General features: G+C 39.9%; 1 protein-coding gene across 1 annotated transcript in view; it reads right to left on the bottom strand.

Annotated features, from left to right (window-relative positions):
* Positions 1–16,124: 16,124 nt before the first annotated feature.
* LOC308516496 (uncharacterized protein) overlaps positions 16,125–22,224 on the bottom strand; it is a 225,838-nt gene continuing 219,738 nt past the window's right edge. Inside the window, exons 9-10 of the mRNA XM_081087474.1 lie at positions 21,050–21,099; positions 16,125–16,198 (exon numbers count right to left, since the gene is read on the bottom strand). The gene's annotated coding sequence lies outside the window, so the exon portion shown is untranslated. The remainder of the gene's footprint in view (positions 16,199–21,049; positions 21,100–22,224) is intronic.

Below are 22,224 nucleotides of genomic sequence, written 5' to 3'. Positions count from 1 at the left end.
CATCGGACATGCTGTGTGACTATCGGTATACTCACTGAAAAGTATGAGCAGTAGGACAATTCACTTTCTCCAATCCTGAAAGAAGAAAGGCAAAGATCAAAAAAAATTTGAGCACCCATCCATTTGGAACTGCTAAGGGGAGAGAACAATCATCACTTGAGAGTCCTTTGGCTTCTCCCTGCTGGAGAAATGGGACCTATTCAAATACCAGTCAGACAAGAGGAGCAGCCAAGTCGTGGTAATCACCACATGATAATTGGATTTTCTGGATTAAAATGTTTTTATTCACATTTTTACACAAATTAATCATCAATATTCTAAATCAGGGGTTCTCAATCTGAGCCTATTTTGTCCCCAGGGGACATTCCACAATGTCTGTAGTTACTTTTGTTAGGACTGGGTGGGAGCTGGGGGTTGCTACGGATACTATGAAATATCCTACAATATACAAGACAGTTCCCCAAACAAAGAATTATCCAGCCAAAATGTCAATAGTGCTAAGGATGAGAAACTCTGCTCTAAAATGTATTCTGTTACTAAGTATTACAAACGATATTTCCAGTTGGCATACCTATGCTATTTGGTTACAAAGAACTCCCACCAAAACTGTCCAAGAGCCTCAGGTGCTTAACAGTTGCAAGATTTCTTGTGGGTTCAATTTAGTTCACCAAAAACTTTAATATTTGCCTACTGTGCTTGAGGCACTATTGAGAAATATGTAAATAATTATAACATGTTCTATACCCATCAGGAACTTATAATTTATTAAATGTGGCAACTTCCTAGAGAATAAAAACTATGTACTTCCAGTACCTACATAAGAGGTCTTAATAAATATTTTTAAATAAAGAAGTAAAGCCTATCAGTAATTTTTCAAAAGCTTCTCAATTTTCTTCAAGTCCCATACCCAACTTCACCTCCTCACCTTTGTTTAAGGACTTGCTTATACTTGATAGAGAAATTTTAGGCCATCTGTATTAATCACCTTAGGCTCTGATCATTTGTATTTGTACCTTTAATCCCTTCCCCTTTCAAGTCTGGAAGAATGAGGTGTTTCTCATGCTACCCAAGCCAACTCTTCTGCTCCATTTGTTTCCTTAGCTCCCTCCCACTATTTTATCATCTTCAAGATGATCAATAAAGTAATACATAATTTATACAAAAGACAAGATTCAGTGGTCCATGAATGTAGTTCTTATATCCCCTCTCCAGTTCAAGTCTCTCCCATCCTGAAACATAATATCCTTTTAACCTATATCAACCTTTATTTGTTCCTTCTTGTTTGAGCCTATTTCTGTTTTCACTTTTTATTTTCCATTTCCTTAGCATTCAGATATCTGATTCTGCCTCTACAACTCACTGACATTGCTCTTAAAGATGATGATCTCCATGTTGCAAAATTCAAAGAACTAGCGATTATTATACATTTTGAAGCATGTGCCCTTTCCTAAAAAAATGACAACATACACCCAGGCACAAACATTTTTCATATTTTCAAAGGATTGACTAACACATCGATTGACCTCCAGTTAGGAAGCACTGCAGCTAACAGAATCTAGTCCTCACTGGAGAGCGCTGGAGCCTTGAACATTGTTTTATCTCCAATGGATGCCTGGGGCCAGGGAGAAGGAGACATTCTGCCATTAGTTCTTTTTTCCCCCTTTTTTCTTTTAATTTATCTTTATTGTTGAAAGTATTACAAATGTCCCCTTTGTTGTTTTTCCCATTGACCTCCCTCCAGCCTGGATCTACCCTTCCCAGGCCTTCACTATACTATTGTCTGTGTCCACAGGCTATGAATATCTATATATCTATATATCTATCTATATCTATCTATCTATCTATCTATCTATCTATATATATATATATATATAAAAGGCTAAGTGACCAACCATCCGTCTGTCCAACCGCCTGACAGACCGACCAGCTGGTACATATGACACACACTGGCAATTTAAAAATAAACGTTGACTTGCACATGCTTGATACATATAAAGCTCTCACTGGTGCCTATCACATGTGTGTTTTAATTTTATAATACTGTGTTATATATTATATATACTATTTTGACATGTAATTTTTTGCAGTAACGTAATTACCACACGTATCTTTCTTCTACTTAGTTTCCTTTCAATGTGCATAAATCCATGCACCAGGCCACTAGTATGCATATAAATCCCCAGGTTAATCTTTCCCAGCCCACCCCACTCACCCCCACCTTCCCTATGAAATTTGGTTCTTAAGCACCTATTCTACTCCAGATGCTGTGTAGGATACACATAGTGATAATAGAACAGGATCTCTATCTTCAGTAAACTCACATTAAGTATTGTTTGAGAAAGGAATGAGTAGCTTTGACATTTCAAACCTGAATACCTGGTAACCTGTTAGTAGCATTCATTAAAAAGGGGAACCAAGGAAGGAATCCATGCTCACCACTATACTAACACTACTTAAAAGGAGACCCAAAGAAAAAGATGGAACTCAAGCAGGAAGTTTGGCCTTGGACTTATTGTTATTAAGATTAAACAAGAAAAATATCCAGGTGCAGAAATAGGTGAGGGGAAGGGTGGGAGCAGTCTAGTGTTCATAAGGGAGATGTTTTCCTGCTGAGGAGAATCTGAGACTCAACTTTTATTTGAATTGAGGCTCAACTTAAGTAAAATTTCAATTAGTTTTCCTGTCGATAACCTCCAGAAAGAAGGAAATATTCAGCATTTGGGTAAGAAATTCAAAATTTAAGCAGTTGTAGGATGTGGATATAGTTATGGTCATTGAAGTCAGACAGATAATATGGATCTAAACCTATGCTTGAGACCTTAAGCAAATATGTAACTTCATGAAGTGTTCATTTTCTCAACTACAAAATGGGGATAATAATAATACCTAACATATTAGTTGAGAGAATTTTTAGTGAAATTGTGCATATGACAGGCAATATAATATATTGCACATAATAAAGAATGATCAAGTTATGTTGATATAATTATTTTTACTACTAGAATTTTAATTAAATGCCCTTTTATAAAGTTTTGAAGACCAGGAAGCCAAATATGAAAAGTTCTCCCAAAATAAATATTTTTCTTATGTTTAACTTCATATTCTGGAAAAAGAGCCAATTTTTTTTTAATAAACTATAATTTTCTGGCATCAATTACCTTGAATATTCTGTACTTTCATCTATACATAGGATGATGGTGATTTATATCCAGATTTATGAACCTAAGGCTCTCAGAGTTTCTCAGTTATTAAAAAAATTAGTTTAATTTAATGAAGACAATTCAATCATTCATTCATTCGTTTATTCAACACACATTGGATGCTCTCTATATGCGAGGCACTGTGATAGGTATTGGAAATACAGACTAGGAATAAGGCTTTGTCTTCACCAGGTTTACAGCCTAGTGAGGAGATTTTAAAAAATTACTTTACTAATGTGGAATTGCCAAGTTTGATAAGTACCATGGATACAAAGTACAGCGAGTTATAACATCATGTTGTAAGGAATCTGATCTCTTTGGAAATTCAAAGAAAGCCTCCATGGAAACGTGATGATTGAGCTGTGCTCCAAAGAGTCAGTTGAATGATAGAGGGAAGGGGAAGAGTTTTCCAAGCAGAAGCAAAATAGCATATGTGAAGACTCTGCACAAGGAGGGTGCTGTGTAACTTATAGAAGGAGAAAGAAGGGGAATCAATTCCGACCACTTAGTAGATGTGGCAGCAATAGGGGAGCATCATTTGGATCTTCATTCTGAAGAGCTTTCTCTGAGAAGCGTGGCTGCCTGGCAGCCTCCAGCCAATGCACTTTGGACCCCACAAAGTGTTCATATTTAGTCAAGGTTTTTGCCAGACTTCTCCCGACCAATGACTAAGTACAACAGGGATTCTAAAGCCAGGCCGTTCCCACTTGACATGAGACACTTCTAACAGAACACCTTTGCTTAGAGACTTCTCATCAGCCTGGCCAATATTTTCTCAGAGTTGCACTGTAGTCTGAGGCTCTTCCTATTTATCCCCCTTCCCCCACTTTCTCTTCTTGCAGCTTGTAGGTATCTGCATAGTCACCTAAAGGCTCATTCCCCTTTCCCTTTATCATTCGCACACTTTAGATCAATCTCCCATGTACCATTTTCATTATACAATGTACCATTCCTGGACCCACCTGACTTAAAATTGGTGGCCCATAATGGGTATTTCCAGGACCATGTTATTTTGGTGCCCCACAAGCAAGTCTTCTGTTTCTATTAGGACCTAGTAACACATAAGGAACTATTTCTCAAAATAAATGGTGTTTCTATTGCAGATGGCATTGCCTTGCTCCAGAATCTCAGGGTCCTATGTTGTGATTCTCTCAACAGGGTTTACCATAAACTTCCTACTACATCCTTTCCACCACTGACACGATTCCATAGGATCTGTACAAGGAATATGTACTGCAGCCTGCACCTCAAGAATGATCTCAAGACCATCAAGAATGCGTTGGTGAGAGAAACATCAGCATCACCCAAAAGTGCACTGTGGCTCTCTCTAAAGGCTAGTTCTGATGGCATGAAAGGGGTATGATGAAGGCCCTATTACCTGAGGTGACAGTATTTAAACACCAGAAGCCAGAACCACTGTGATCTAGGCATTCTCTTCCACTAGATATCTTTCTAGGTCCACACTAGTGAAATCATCAGCAATTATAGTACAATAGTATCCCAGGAATCTGTCCCTCACATTCCACTCAGGATAGGACCTCCTTGCCAGTTGGTCATGAGTGAACCAGTTCCCAAATTTCTGTTTTCTCAAACTACTCTCAAGATCACTGTGTTTTGTTTGTTTGCTTGATTGATTGTTTGCAGTTTTGTTCATCCAAGAAGCAGTCATCAAAATGAATTTGATGAACAAAGGGTTATTGGGGAAAATGTGAATCTACATTGTAGCCAATTTAAGGGTAGACTTGAAAAATAGCAGGAAGGGAAAAATCTTCACTCTGGGCTATGAGCGGTAAACCTGTTCATCTATACCAGTGGTCAGCAAACCGCAGCTTGTGAGCCACATGCGGCTCTTTGGCCCCTTTAGTGTGGCTCTTCCACAAAATACCATGTGCGGGCGCGCATGTCCAGTGCAATTGAAACTTCGTGGCCCATGCACAGAAGTCGTTTTCAGCGTGGGCGAGCCTATTTTGAAGAAGAGGCTTTAGAAGAAGTGAGAGGTGTCGGTCGGTTGGGCAACGGGAGACACAGCGCAGGTGGCCTGCGGGATACACAGCACGGGGGAGGCGCACTTGATTCATGCACGAGTCGAGTGAGACTGGCTACAAGATGAGTGTGGATGGGAGAGTTGGAAGGGGTAAACCTCAGCGAACGTACCTCAATCAGACTGAGGACTTTTTTAGCAAAGGCCAGCTTAGGAGTATCCTAATTAAGTTAATAACAATGTACCTATCTATATAGTTTAAGTTTAAAAAATTTGACTCTCAAAAGAAATTTCAGTCATTGTACTGTTGATATTTGGCTCTGTTGAGTAATGAGTTTGCTGACAACTGATCTGCACTATGTGGAAGGAAAAGTGAAAATATAAAAATCATCCTGGGCAATAGTTAACTATCTGACCAGATCATAGGAACCTTAATGGCAAAGCCTGGAAGATGAGAGACAGGGAGGCCTGAGATAGAGGTATGTGAGTGCCTATATGTGAGAGACCACTAAGTATGAAAAGTTTTGTTTACACATTAAATCACACCAGAAAGCATCCACCGGGGAAGAGGCGTTGAAGAACAAAGTACACAAAATGACTCAGCCAGTGGCACAAGCCAGCCTTGATAGTCAGCTGCCCCAAAACTGGTATGATGGACACATCGATGGACACATCAATGGAGGCCATGCATGAGTCAAATAGCATGGATTATGGATTACCCCTCTACCAAGGTTGACCTAGTTTTTGTTGACTCTAAATGTCCAACACTACCAGCCATTTCAGAGAAAGTTAACTAAATTGGGTCGCTTCCATCCTAGATGGACCAGCAGCCCATCCTCAGAGGAATAGATAGATATCTATTTTATGGGTTGACTTTTCTATTTGCAGAGCTTTAGCCAGCACTGTAATACAGGGACTTATGCAATGTCTGATTCACAAGCATGAAATATCAGGCAGCATAGCACCTGTCAAGAAATCACTTCACAGTGAAATGGGCTCAGAAGCGAGCCCATGACAGTGGGATTCAGTGGTTGTATAGGGGCAAAAAGCAACTATAACACTTTTAAGTTAATTTGTTTATATAATTACCCTAGCATTTACATAGCTCCGAAAGGAGTCACATACCTATTTATATCAGGAAATTCAGGTAAGAGTTGATGTCTTGAGTTTGAAATGCACAGGGAAGGCCAGCAAGCTAGAAACTGTCAGGATTTCTGTGTTGCAGTCTTGAAGCAGAATTCCTTCTTCAATGTTTTCGCTCCATTTTCATTTTACTATAAGCAAGAAGGAGAAACTAATCAGTACCTTTAACACTTTCTGAGAAATCTCCTCAGCTAAATATCTGAATTTATCACTTATAACTTATTCTTTTCACCCTATAGAGTAAAATTCAAAGCCTCTGCCATTTTATAACAAGAATCACCTTTCTTCCAGTTTCTAAAAACATGTTCCTTGTTTCCATCTGGGACCTTACTAAAAGCAACTTTAATATACATATTTCTACCAATAACCTCTTCAAGTCAACAAAGGCTTTTTCTATCAAGTGCTTTAGAATTCTTCCATCTTCTACTCATTACCAGTTCCAAAGCTGCTTCCACAGTTTTAGGTATTTGTTATAGTAGCACTCCACTCCCCAGTGCCAAAATCTATGTTAATATCCTAGGGCTTCACCCAGCCACTGTGGCTCATTGGTTGAGCATCAATTTATGCACCAGGAGATTACCAGTTCAATTCCCCATCAGGGCACATGCTTGGATTCAGGCTCAATCCCCAGCAGGGACCATGCGGGAGGCAGCCAATCAAGGATGTTTCTCTCTCACCATTGCTTCTATCTCTCCCTCCCATTCCTCTCTCTCTAAAAATCAATTAAAAAACATATTTCAAAAAATGTCCCAGGGCTTCTGTAACAAAGTACAAATAAAAATGGGAGATTTAACAGAAATTTATTGCCTCAGTTCTGGAGGCTAGATTTTTCTCAAAGCCCACATTATTGGCCTGACAGATGTGTGCTGGTTTTCAGGATTAAATAGCATTTACTGAAGTCTCTATTATTTTGCATAAGATGTCTGACATTCTATTAAAAATTATAAGAACACAAAGAAAACAACCCATCATCAAGAGGAAAATCACTTTAACAGTATCAAAACCAGGAAGGCCCCAAGTGTTGGGCTTAAATAACTGTGATTAATATGTACATAATTTCATGGAAAACATATGAACATTATTGGGAAATTTCAGCAAAGAAATGAAAACCATGCGTCAAATGGCAATATGAGAAATAAAAAAATGACTGCATTCGAGATGAAGAATTCCTTTGTCAAGCTCATCATTAAATTAGACAAAGCCAAGGAAAGAATCAGTGAGTATAAGGATAGATCAACTGGAAATTACCACAAAGAGAAAAAAAAAGTTAAAACAAATTAAAAACATAAAAAACAAACAGAAAAACAGACAGAGCATCTAAGAGCTGTGTGACAATAGCACGAATCTAGCATATGTGTAATTGGAATGTTGAAGGAGGAACAAAATAGAAATAATGATTCAGAAAAAAATACTTGACAGAATAAAAATGTTGCAAATAAATAACTAACTAAATAAATAAATAACGAAATCAAGCCACAGATCCAAGAATCTCAGAGAACCCCAAGCAAGACAAATACGAAATACCCCATTCTGCCCATTCTCTCAAAGGCAGTGATGTAGCCAAAGTAAATGCCCATATTTTTATTGATGAGGAAAGGCTGAGTGTTCTGTCTGCATTCACATAAGTTGTATGGAGGCAGAACTCTGAAGGTTACCAAGGGCTTCTTTGCTCCATCTGCCACTTGGTTCCATTTGCCACCTCTCCTACATACTTGCTGTGCAACCATGGTCTTATTACTTAAATCTCATTCCTTCATTTTTTAAAAACAGTCTAATAATACAGGGTTGTTTTCAGAAAATGTATTTAGAGGACCTAGCACCAAACTTGGCATGATTCGGTACTCTCTGATTCCCATGACTTAGTGCTGTGGGGACCATCTGTGAATCAACTCTCTGAGTTACCAGTAGGAGGTAAGGGTGGGTTTCTCCTATTCTTAGATCTCCTGTGTATCTGAGGTTCTATGGTTTCTGTTCCCTATTGTGGCTGGAGGCTGGAGGAAAGGGGGAAACAGGGCAGGTGTTCAGTGATGACTAATTTTTGTATTCTACATCTTGAAATGTTCTCTTCTGTCCTAGCTTGGAGAATCATATTTATCTAGTGTGCTTATTTCCTGGGGGTGAGCATGGGGAAAAGGGGTTGGGTAAAATCCTCCCTGGCCTCATCTTTTTCCAAATCTTTCTTTATTCCACCTAAACTATTGTGTTCTAAAACATAAAAACAATAATTCTATTTATTTATTTACCTATTTATTTTGCTCCTCATTTTCTCTATGACAGCTCATTTTTGCATCAATACTTTTTCTTGTTTCAGAGCCTAAAAGGAAGAATATCAGAGGCTTAAATAGACACACACAAGAAGAGAATGAAGTGAGAGCACATCAGTTTATCATATCATATACTATCATTATCATTGAATCATAATTGTTTTAATAAACAAAACCTTTTGTTTTTGTTCCTAAAAGCAATCTCTCTCCATTGTGTACACAAAGGCCAACTAAAGTATGATGTGGAGCCTGGGTTGTGAGTTTTATCCCCAGTGGGGGATGTGCAAGAGGCAGCCAATCAATGATTCTCTCTCATCATTGATGTTTCTATCTCTCTCTACCTTCTTCTCTGAAATCAATAAAAATATATTTTAAAAAATCACAAAGGAACGAAGTTCCAACTACTTGCTCCAACCAAAGTTTCTGTCTCTCTCTTTTTCCCCTCTCACAAAAAATTTCTCCAAAGTATGCAAATATTTATTATGAAACATATTTCCTCTTTCTGTATAAAAGAATATAAACATGTTGGCTGACATATGGGCCCATGTGTTCCTTCACCGAGGTGTGATGAGACTCAGAACAGCATATGTGCCAGGTGATGGAGAGCTTGCCAGAGTGCAGGTGGGACTGTTGCTGTCTTGTGAAACAGGTGCACGAAAGCCCATGTGAATAGAAGGCCCTGTGAAGTGAACTTATGGTTACTCAGACCCACAGCACTAGCACAGGACTATTAAGTTCAGATTCAGCTGTTTATTTAGCACCTTCCATGTGAACTTAGTGGACTTTATAGGACTTAATCAGTCACAGAAATCGCTTTACAGAATGGAAATTATTCATCCATTTGAGATTTGAGGACTCAAAGAAATTAGGTAAACTTCCTATAGTGGTCATTCTTAAATTTTGGCATCATAAGAATTATTTGAAAATCCATTAAAACAGAGATTGCTGGGCATGACCATCCCACTCCCAGAACTTCTGAATCAGCAGTTCTGGGAGAAGCTGTATAAGTCACACTTCTCACATATTCCCAGCTGCTGCTGGTCCAGGAACCACTCTTCAAAAACCACTTTTCTAGTGTGCAGTGCAGTGCTGAGGTCCAAAACCCTGTAGACTGAAGCATGATACCCCTATTAGTGGCTATTAGTCAGAAACAGGAAAGCCAATGTCATTGTGCTCAAGAGGCAGGAGCAGCGTGCAAAACTGGATACCACACCAAGGAAGTCGGAATAGTTCTAGAACTCAGGAGCCAAGTCAGCGAGTCTGAGAGGATGGCCACAGGCACATCTGGACTTCCCCAAACAGGGTTTAAATGGCTGCCGGAGATGAAGTATGGGAGTCGGTTCATCAGAGTTTAAATGTACAGAGTAGAGTGGTCAGGATAAGATACCAGTTTTTGACTTTTAAATGTTTCATTCTTACTGTTTCTTTGTTATATGGTAAACTCAGTTTATACCAAAAGTCAATAACTCTAATCAGAAATGGCCAGTCTATGTGTGTGTGTTTTTGAATAGGAATAGGTGAGACTCCTTTCAACTCATATATTGAAGTTTTTTTTAACCTGAACACCCCATTGATGATGGAGGCAGGGATGAGTTCAGGGCTAAAAGTAACTGTCCTTGACTTTGAAGATCTTATATCTAGTGAGATGCATCTACCCCAAATCAGAACATGATAGGGCTAGGAGGGAGGAGGGATTAATTAATTCCAGTTTGAGTAAAGCAGTGCCGAGAAGGAAGACACCTGAGAGATGAGCAGGAAGTTTCCTGGCAGAGACAGTGAAATTGGATAGGGACCATTGTCTAATATGTGGAAGGGAACATATTTTCCTGTTCCAAAGGGGATGATATTCTTTTACCTTAGACTCATTTCCATCCATATTGGAGGAAAACTTTTTTTTTTTAATTTTAACACTTCCAAAATGAAGGTAAATATATAGAATAGAAGGCAGTTAGAGAAAACACATTTTACAAAGGCAAAAAGTCTCCCTGAGTAGAAAACACTTCGTTTTATCTTAATCTCTTTCCTGCTTACAACCCTCAAGGGAGCATTTCTTTTAGAGCTGTTGAATTCCCTGAATTCCACTGTGTGCTTGCACAAACTCCTTAGAGTCAGTGTAAAACAAAGGAAGGTTTTTTGTTGTTGTTCTTGTTGTTTGTTTTTTGTTTGTTTTTGTTTTTTGTTTTTACCTTAGGGGCATCCTTTTTCATTCCATATGCAGTATATTGAGAAATTAGCTGGATTAATGTTAATAAAATACAACACTTAAAATATGTATTGCTTTATAATTTCCACTAATAGACTTATATTAGTCCGCTTGGGCTGCCATAAAATACCACAGACTGAAGAGCCTAACCAACAGAGATTTATTCCTCACAGTTCTGGAGGCTGGAAGTCCAAGGTCAAGGTGCCAGTAGGGCTGGTTTCTGGTGAGAGCTCTCTTCCTGGATTGCAGACTCTCTCTCACTGTGTCCTCACAGGGCTTCTCTGCTGAGCACATAGGCAGAGAGAGAGAGAGAGGTATTTGGTGTCTCTTCCTTTCCTTATAGAGACACCAGTCCTACCAGGGTAGGGCCCCACACTATGATCTCATTAGCCTTAATTACCTCCTGAAAGCTCTATCTTCAAATATGAATTCCAATGAATTTGGGGGCAACACAATTTAGTCTATAACAGAACTGTGAACTCCTCAAGGTCACATACCTTATTTAGTTTATTTTATCCCTTCCTCCCCCATATTTCCTACCCCATTTCCTAGTACGTGTAGATTATTTTGCTTGAATGTAATTTACATTTATTCTCTCAGTGAACCATCCCAACAACATGATGAAATGGGCAGGGGAATTATTATCATCACCCCAAATTTACACAGGAATAACCATGGCTCTCAGTAAGTATAGCATATGGCAGGTTCTGTTCTAAGCTCTGCATGAATTAACTAATATTATGCTTATTTTAGTAAAAGGAACTGAAGGCCCAGAGAGGTTAAATAATTGTTCAGGTTGATATCTGTTAAGTGGCAGGATCAGTATCCAAAATCCAGTAACCTGGCCACAGAGTCCATGCTCTTAATCAATATATTACATGTCCTCTTCTAGGGCCACTGGAGTCAGACAACTTGCCCACGATTTCTTCTTAGCACCTGTGTTAGATTCCAAGGGCTGCCATAACAGGTCACTGCAGACTTGGTGGTTTAAAACTACAGAAATGAGTTCTCTCACAGTTCTAGTGGCCAGAAGTCCAAGAGGTTGGCAGAGCCACACTGCCTCCCACGGCTCCAGGGGGGCATCTGTTCCTCATCCCTTCAGCTTCTGGTGGCTGCAAGAATTCTTCAGCTTATGGCTGACACACTCTAATATCTTCCTTCATCTGTGCATGGCCTCCTCTCTCTCTGTTCCCCTCTGTGTGTCTCTTATAAGGACATTGCCATGGTACTCAGGGCCCACCTGAATAACCCAGGATGATCTCATCTCAACATTGTAATTACACCTGCAAAGACCTTTTTTTTTCAAATAAGTTCACATTCACAGGTCCTAGGGGTTAAGATGAGGTATCTTTGGGGGACTACCGCTCAGACCACTGTTGCACCAATAGCAAGCAATGATCCTGTATATGGGGTAAGAGCAACACATTCTCTGCCCAGTACTTCTTTCCTAGGAACTTTTCCTCTTGCCTCCTTTCAAATCTCATTCAAATGGGCACCATGATTCTTACTGTGTGAAAGGTACCCAACCCTTGACCACAGCTAGTTGACTTATGGTTCTCAATGATTCAAAGTGATATAAGTTACACCTTCCCTAAGAAGTTTCATCTTGTGACCAAGAGAGAAAAGTGAAAGCAACATATATATATTTTAAGTTTGGTTTCTCTTGGCAGCCATATTTTCCAGCAGGGCAGGTCTAGGATGAGGCAAGCAAGACACTTAGAACACAAAATTTAGAAGTGAACACTTGTAGGATCTAAAATGAGAGTCTCATTAAATTTTAGGTCCAAAGTGTTTCACTTTCCTCACAATAATATTGACCCTGTATCTGAGAATGAGCACCAAAGGATCAGAGGAGACCTATGGGAAGAGAGGGAGAGAGTAAAGAGGAGCCCTCAAGGTCAGAGTGAGGATAAGAGTTTACAGAGGGAATTGATATCTTTTTTTGGGAAGCTAAAAACATTAAATGCTAATTAGTCTACTCTATGCTAATTTATGTCTCCTTTTATTTTCTAAAATACTGAAGGGAGTCCTCCTTGTTTCAGACACAGAAAAATAAAATGTCCTAAATAGGGCCACCATGATATGATGCCTCCTTCTACTGGTACAGAATAAAAACTTTAGGAGAAAAAGTAAAAGGATTACAGGAAGTATTGAGTGAGGCCAATTTTATTTTGTCTCATTTACCAGTTTGCTTATATGGCAAATGGGTTCCCCTTCTGTCTATGGACACCATCATCTTTGAAGGAATAACAATAATTGCCAATTATTGTCTACCCTATCCCAGGAATTTTACATAGTCTATCTCATTTAATCCTTGCCAGCCTCTTAGTTAAGAATTTACAGCTCCATTTTATAAGTGAGGAAACTTGGGGTTAGAGAGAATTGCATGGACCAAATGAATGGCAACACCAAGTGAGACCCAGAGCCTGTGTTCTTTCCATGGCACCAGGCAAGGACCAAGTGGGTCTATTCCGAGGGAAAGGGGACAGGGAGCCTTGGGATCTGTAGTGCTCTCAGGCAGTGCACAATGATTTGTTATCTACCTGCATTTGTTTCAGAATAGCACAGTAATCCATTCTCCCCAAAAGCAGCTGAGAATGCTTTCCCGCTCCAAAGCCAGATCTGGCAGCAGCTTGGCCACAGCCTGATATATAAGTTAATAAATTTTTCCCTGTCTCTTTTCCTCTTGTACGTGTTAGTGCATTTTTCTTCATTTGCCAAATGTTTAATGTATTTTCATTTCACACCCTTTCTATAAGGTTAGTGGCTAGCAGTTCTTTCCTTATTTCCCCTGGGCTGTTCTATGTCTCCAAATTGTTCATTGTGTGAGACTGTGGAAAGAATCTGTAATGAGGATGCAGAGACTGGGTTCTCACCTGGGCCATAGTCACTTATGTGACTATGGACAAGTTCCTTCCATCCTCTAAGCTTCAGTATCTGTGTGTGTAAAGTGAAGAAGTGAGTTTCAGAGACTCCCCATCCTTGCCCGCTGATCTCATGTCAGTCTGCAGCACCTTCTTTTATTGTGGGTTCTAGTGTGTGACACAACTTTCTTCATCATCCGCTTTCTAAAAGGAAACATCTCCCACAAACCATCCTTCTCAGCTAAGAGGAGGGTTTCATTTACACATTCCCCCTGGATCCATCATGTCATGGTTTAACATTCCCTTATTTAATTAACAACCAAATTAATAAACTAACAATGTGGTAGAAAGTAGATATTCAAAGATGAGCAAGACACAGACCTGCCCTTAGGTACACAGGCAGGCAAATAGCAGGGACTCAGAGAAGGGGCCTCCCTCACCGTGGCCAAGTCCAACATTAAAGAAATTCTCCCAGAAGAGGTCATAACCAAACTGCATCTTACAGCTGGTTAATGGCTGTTGATGAGCCCAGATTCTGCAGTCAGACAGATCTCAGATCAATTCAGGCTTAAATAATCAGGATCTATCTGACCTTAAGGTACTCAATTGCTCTATGCTTTCCTGTCCTGCATCTGTAAAATGAGAAACACAACACTGGATTCATAGGATTGTTAGGAAGAGCAAATGACATTTATTTATTAGAAACATATAAACACAAACTATGTGCCAGGAACGATGCCATATTCGAAGAACAACAGTGAGAGAACAGTGAGTTAAAAAATTATATATATTCAAAAAGTCCCAGGCACCATCCTAAACACTCTGCATTCATTAATTAGTACGCACTACCACCTTATGAGGTAGACACTGTTATTATCTATTATTATTCCTATTTTAGAATGAGGAAACAGGCTCAGAAAGGATATGTGATTAGTGACAGAGCCAGTAAGTGGTAGATCCTGAAGCCTGACCTAGGCAGTCTGATTCCAGTCTCTTCCCTTATCCACTGCATCACCTGCCCCTCCCAACATATCCACAGCCCTCTGCTACCTCCACAGGTCTTGTAAGCTCTCCAAGTGCAGTGAGTCCTTGTGAAGCTGTCCGAACAGTGGAACACAATCAAAAAGTAACCATGAAGTATAAAGTTACTCTGGGCTCTATGGCTGGTCCAGAACCCAGGCCTGTCCAATTAGAGTGCTGCATCCCCTTTCCCAGAAATTGGTTCAATTCTATCAACTGGCCCTAGGAATTCTACTGAGATGAGTGAGAAAGGTAATATGTAAGCCTGGAGCTGTTGAAGGCAAGGCTAGCATGAGACCAAAGCCAACGAAGAAGGAGGCAGAGCCGTTAGACCAGTGGTTCTCAACCTTCCTAATGCCATGACCCTTTAATACAGTTCCTCATGTTGTGGTGACCCCCAATTTCATTGTTACAAATTGAACATAATTAAAGCATAGTTATTAATAACAAAAACAACATGTAATTATATATGTGTTTTCTGATGGTCTTAGGTGACCCCTGTGAAAGGGTCGTTCGACCCCCAAAGGGGTCGCGACCCACAGGTTGAGAACCGCTGCATTAGATCCTAAGGGACAGGTCCATGACAAAAACCATCCCTGTATCATGAGCCATTAAAAGCTGTTTTGTTTCAGCCAGTTTGGTCTGGGTTTCTGTCACTTGCAACCAATAGTCCTGACTAGCACACTCAGGAAATCATATGTAAATGTGCATTACTCATAGTATCACTACTCACCTGGTAAGCTATATGCACAGTTATTTTGAAGAGCAAGTAGGAGTTAATCAAGTAGAGGAGGAAAAAGCATTCTCAGTTGAGTGACTGGTTATGTGCAAAGGCACAGATGTACAAGAGATCACTGCATTTTAAAGGAGACTGAATGTCCATATTAAGCCAGCGATAGCATCCAGACCTCATCTTATTAATGTCATCTGCTGACCTCCAGGGAACTCAGCTTTAATGAGGACTTTAGTATCTGGCCTGGAAGTTTTCTCTTTAGTTCTTTGCATGCTCTGAAAATTTTTAAGTAACTACAGAAATATATTCTAATTTGCTACTTTTGCTACATCTGTAATAAACGGCTGAAAATGAAAGATAGCTGATGTTGGGGCATTGGGTCTTTAAGATCAAGAAAACACCATCTTTATCTTTAATTCACCAAGTATCTTATTAGATTGGTCTAGCACATTCTAGAGCTAGGCCCTTTCTGATCAGCCTATCCTTCAGCAGGTAATTATTACGGGGATTATCTCTATTTTAGGATGAAGAAACAAAGTCTCAGAAAGGTTAAGTAGTTGACTTGACATTGCAGTTAAGCTGTGGTGGTTCTGGAACTTGAACCAAGCCTGTCTGACTCCCAAGCCCATGCTGTTTGCATTATGCAGCCTTTAGTTAACACTTGTGTCCCAACTGAAACATGAGACTTGGCAATAATACTTTCTATTACCGATTACCATTATGTGATTTCACAGAGATCATTTGTATTCATCTCCAAACTCCCACAAAGGCTTAAGAGATTGTCTTGACTCTGCATGGGACACAGATAACACAGAATTACCACCAGCCACCCACTGGGAGAGACTACAATGAGATAAAACACACAACTGTCAGATAAAGGTCTCTTGTCAATACTGGCTGATTGATGGTGGCAGGGATTCTTGCCTGGAAGGAATGGGAATCTGACTAATTTCTCCTTGAATTTCTGTTAGTTTCAGATTCATACATTTTGAGTCTGTTATTACATAAATACCAATTTAGAGCTGTTATGTTTTACTGGTGGATTTACCTTGTCACTTTATACAATTATGAAAAATCTCTGTTTATCTCTACCAATACTCTTTGCCTTACAACCTCCATTGTCTGATAACAGTAAAGCTATACCAGGATCTTATGTTAAATATTTGCATGGTATATCTTCCATATTTTTAGTCCAAATTTTCTGTGTCCTTATATTTAAGATGCATCTTTTATAAACAGCCTTTAGTTGAATATCCAGCTTGAAATTCTTTGACATTTTCTTAGAATATCTATTCTGATTACTTGTAATGTGCTTACAAGTATATTTGGGTTAAAATCTACTATATTCCTATTGATTTATTTTTGTCCTTTGCATTCTTTGTTCTTTTTCTCCTCAAACTTATTGTGTATTCTTTTATTACGTCATTTTCCCTATGTATGAAAATGTTAAGCATACATTTTTTTCCTTACGATAATCTTACAGATCACAATATATCCTCACTTATCAGAGTCTTCCATAAATTAGTATTTATATTACTCAACAGGCAATTGAAGAACTTTAGAGCACTTAAACTAAATTCATCCTTATTCTACCTCTTCTGCTCCTATGGGTATGGACAGTGACTCTACATATATGTTAAATGCAATATGCAATTTTGATTTGGAGTCACCACACATGTTTACCCTTTCTATTACTTTTTATCCCACTTTGAATTTTCAAAATTCAAATGAGATCATTTTCCTTATACCCAAAAAGCTTACTTTAGTATTTCCCTTTGATAGATCTACCGGCAATAAATAATCTCAATAAATTTATTTGAGATGTCTTACTTTCCTTTATTTTAGAAAGATATTTTCATTGTGATTATAATTCCACATTGGCAATTATTTTCTCTTCATACTGTACAGATGTCACCCCATTATTGTCTAGTTAATTATCACCAAATTGATCAGTATACTCAACACAATTCTTATCAAAATTCCAGCAAACCTTTTGTTTCGTAAAAATCAGTAAGCTTTTTCTAATATTTATGTGGAAATGAGAAGGACCTAGAATAGCCAAAACAACTTTGAAAACAAAGAACAAAATTGGGAGACTTAAACTGATTTAAAAATTTATTGAAAAGCTTCCATTTTCAAAGCAGTTTGGCTTTGGCTAGAAGATTGACATATAGATCAAAGAAAGAGAATAGTGAATACAGATATAGATCTACACAGATGTGGTTGGTGGCTTTCTGACAAAGATGTCAAGGCAATTCAATGAGGAAAGAAAAGTCATTTCAAAAAATGGTACTGGATCAACTAGATACCCACAAAGAAATAAACACCAACTCTGACTTACTCCAGACACAGAATGTGCTCAAAACAAATCATAGAAGTAAATATAAAATTTAAACTGTAAAACTTATATAATTAAAGCATGGTGGTGGGGGGGGGGGGGCAGAATTCTTTGCAACCTTGGAAAAAGTAAAGTTTTCTTAGAACATAAACACCATTAGCCATAAAAAAAGAAATGATAAATCAGGCTTCATCAACATTTTAAAGTTTTGTTCTTCAAAATACTTCTTTAAAAAAGAAAACAAAAGGAAAGTTACAAACTGTGACAAAGTATTTGCAACCCGTATCAAAAGATTTCTACTAGGGAGAACCAAGATGGCAGCATAGGTAAAAGCCTGTACTCTCTACCTCCCACAACCACATCAAAATTACAACTAAAATACAGAACAACTATCATCCAGAGCTGCGGGAAAGCTGGCTGAGTGGAAATACTACAACTAGAGAGGCAAAGAAGAAAGCACACTGAGACTGGCAGGAGGTACAGAGGCGCAGAACGGGCTGGTCCAGCACCGGGGTGTGCTGCTTTTTAATCAGGAGGGAGATCGCCTCTGCGGAGGCTGCCTGGAGGAGCGAGGAGTCCCAGCCCCACAACAGACCCCAGCCCAGGGTCCCAGAGCTGGGGAAAGAAGTCCCTACAGGCCATAAGAACTACAGACTGTAAAATACAGAGCAGATGGGGCTGAGTGACACACAGGCTGCTGGACACCCAGGTGCGCCTCTTAAAAGGCCAGCACCACAAACTGAATTTATAAGCTCCCACTTCCTCTGAGCTCCAGTGCCAGGCAAGGCTCTGGTGTACACAGACACATACAGGGAGAAACTGGACTGTCTGGTATTGGGGCAGGAACACGGAAGTGGCTTTCTTCCAGAAGGAGGTGTTCACAGTGGTCATTGTTCCCTTGCTGGGACCTCCCCAGTGCAGGGCTGATTGGTGATTCCCTGAGAACGCCCCTCCCTCCCCAACCCAATTTACAATCCCACCCAAGCTGTGGGCAGTGGCTTTTGCATATGAATAGTCTGTCCTTTCTCAGGCTAAAAACCTGTCAAACAAGCTGAAGTTGGGTCAGGGAGCCCCAAACCTGTCAATAAAAGGCCCAAAACCAGCACCAGCACCAGCACCAGGACCAGCCTGCCTTGCTTCACAGCGGGGCCTCATCTGGGCACTTTTAAACCCAATAACAAGAGGAGGAATCTGCAGAACTCTCTGTAGCTCCTGCTGGATGGCCCCAGGCAGTGGCTGATTTTGCAACTGCCTGGAAACCCAAGAGCCAGTATACCAGTGGTCAGTGTGAGACCATACCAGATTACAACTCTTCACATCCATAAGCATCACACTCAAGGGCCAGACTCAGGGAGCACCAAAGCCCCATTGAAGCAAGTCCTGCCCCATAAGGGTGTCTCCTGCACAGCAGTTCTCCCACTGTAGTCGCAGCTGGTCCCCACAGCCAATTGGCCTGGAGGTCAATTCCTCCCAGTGACACCAACAGCAATCAAGCCTCAACTACAACAAAACTGTGCACACAGCCCACAAAGGATTGAACCAAGAGTGTCCACCTCAGGTGATTGGGGAGGCTGGGCCACTGGGCCCTATAGGACACCTACAACACAAGGCCACACTGTCAACTCAAGGAGACTTAGCAGCTACCCAATACATATAAACAAACACAGGGAAGCAGCCAAAATGTGTAGACAAAGAATCATGTCACAAATGAAAGAAATGTAAGAAAGGAACTACTGGATATAGAGTGCAAAACCATAGTTATAAGGTTACTCAAGAATTTTCTAGAAACCTCCGAGGAACTTAGTGAGACTTTCAAGAATCTTAGTGAGAATGCCAAAAAAATGGAAAAGGACTAGTCAGAAATTAAGCATACACTGACTGAAATAAAGAATAATATACAGGGATTCTACAGTAGACTAGAGAATCCTAAGAATCAAGTCAAATATTTGAAATAAGAGGAAGAAAAACACCCAACCAGAAGAGCAAAAAGAAAAAAGAATCCAAAAATATGAAGATAGTGTAAGGATCCTTGGGACAACTTCAAGCGTACCAACATCTGAATTATGGGGATGCCAGAAGAAGAGAGAGAACAAGATACTGAAAACCTATTTGAAGAAATAATTACAGAAAATTTCCCCTACCTGGTGAAAGAAATAAACTTACAAGTCCAGGAATTACAACGAACCCCAAACAAGAGGAATCCAAAGGGGACCACACCAAAATACATCATAATTAAAATGCCACAGAAAAAGACAAAGAGAGAATCTTAAAAGCAGCAAGAGAAAAACAAGTTAATTACCTACAAGGAAGTACCCATATGACTGTCAGATGATTTCTCAACAGGAGCTATGCAGGTAAGAAGGGAGTGGCAAGAAATATTCAAAGTGATGAATAGCAAGAACCTACAACCAAGAATACTCTACCCAGCAAAGCCATCATGTAAAATTGGAAGTCAGATAAAGAGGTTCAAAAATTTATTGAAAAGCTTCCATTTTCAAAGCAGTTTGGCTTTGGCTAGAAGATTGACATATAGATCAAAGAAAGAGAATAGTGAATACAAATGTAGATCTACACAGATGTGGTTGGTGGCTTTCTGACAAAGAAAAAGCTAAAGGGCTTCATCACCACCAAACCAGTATTATATGAAATGCTGAAAGGTATACTTTAAGAAGAGGAAGGAGAAGAAAAAGGTAAAGATAAAAAATATGAACAACAAAGTAACAACAAATACATATCTGTCAACAAGTGAACCTAAAAATCAAATGAATAAATAACCTGATGAACAGAATAAACTGGTGAATGGAATAGAATCAGGGGCATGGAAATGGAACAGACTGACAATTCTCAGAGGGAAGGGATTGTGTGTGTGGGGGGGGGGGGTGGGGGGGGAGTGCAGGAAGAGATTAGACAAAGATCTTATATGCATGTATGCATTACCTATGGACACAGACAATAGGGTGGCAAGGGCCTGGGGTGGGGTGGGAACCGGTGGAGGGGAGCTATGGGAGGATAAAAGAGGGACATCTGTAATAATCTCAAAAATAAAGATTTATTTCAAAAAAGAAACTTAAAAAAAAAGACTTCTAGCAAGAATATTTAACCACTTCTTACAAATCAATAATAGGACAAACAGCACATTAAGGAAATGAGCAGATATTTAAACATTTAGATACTTTACGGATGAAGATATATTGTCAATAGGCATTTTAAAACATGCTAAAATCATTAGGTATCTAAGATATCCAAATTAAAACCATATTACTACACTACATTAGGAAGACTAAAATGTTTTTAAAAACTAACCTTATCGAGTGTCGGTGATAATGTAGAGCAGGTGGAATCCTCTTTTACTGCTGCTGAGAATAGAGAGTGAATAGTACAAACACTTTAGAAACCAGTCTTACAGTTTCTTACAAATGTATGCATATACCAATCATAGAATCCAGCCATTTTACTGCTAAGTATTTACTGAAGAGAATCAAAATCATATGTCCACACACAGACTTTTGCACAAATGTCCATAGCAACTTTATGTGTAATGGGCAAAAGCTGAAACTAGCCTAGATGCCCATGAACAGGTAAATGAATAAACCAACTGTGGCATAATCGTGCAATAAACCACTACTCAGCAATAAAAAATAATTAACTATTTATACTTACAACATGAGTGAATCTCAAAATCTCTACCCTGAATAAAAGAATGGATGTAACAAGATCTTCAAAGCCTGACTGGATACTCCTGGCTTTCCTAGTGGTCCAGTTGGTCATCAGTCTGTTCAGCGGCTTTATGAGAGTATATGTTGTGGTTAATACCCTGCTATCAAATCACAGTGGGTGCCTTTTATTCTCCACAGGACATAACAGCTTTAATCTGTTCTAAATAAATATCCAGTGGATTTTTCAGATGAAATGCCCCACGACACAAAGTGCTTTTCTTAAAAAGGCTCAAAATGTATATGTGTGTGTGTGTGTGTGTGTGTGTGTGTAATATATATATATATATTAGAGTCCCGGTGCACAAAAATTTGTGCACTCGGGGTGGGGGAAAAGGGGGTCCCTCAGCCTGGCCTGTGCCCTCTCGCAGTCTGGGACCCCTCAGGAGATAACGACCTCCTGGCTTAGGCCTGCTCCCGGGTGGCAGAGGGCAGGCCCAATCCCTAGGTGCAGCCCCTGGTCAGGCTCAGAGCAGGGCCGATTGGGGAGTTGGGGCGCCGCCCCCTGTCATGAACAGAACAGGGCGGATTGGGAGGTTGCGATGCCACCCTCAGTCATGTTCAGGGTAGGGCCAATTGGGGGGTTGGGGCACCGCCCCCTGTCACACTCAAGGCAGGGTCAATAGGGAGGTTGTGGCGCCACCCCCTGTCACGCACAGAGCAGGGCCCATCAGGGGGGTTGGGGCTCTGTACCCTGTCACACACAGAGCAGGGCCCATCAGGGGGTTGAGGAGCTCCCCCCTGTCACTCACAGAGTAGGGGTGA

This window comes from Myotis nattereri (genome assembly GCF_964212035.1).
Source record: "Myotis nattereri genome assembly, chromosome: 3".
NCBI lineage: Eukaryota > Metazoa > Chordata > Mammalia > Chiroptera > Vespertilionidae > Myotis > Myotis nattereri.
Note: the sequence above shows the minus strand (reverse complement) of the source record. Positions and strands in the feature narration are given on the sequence as shown.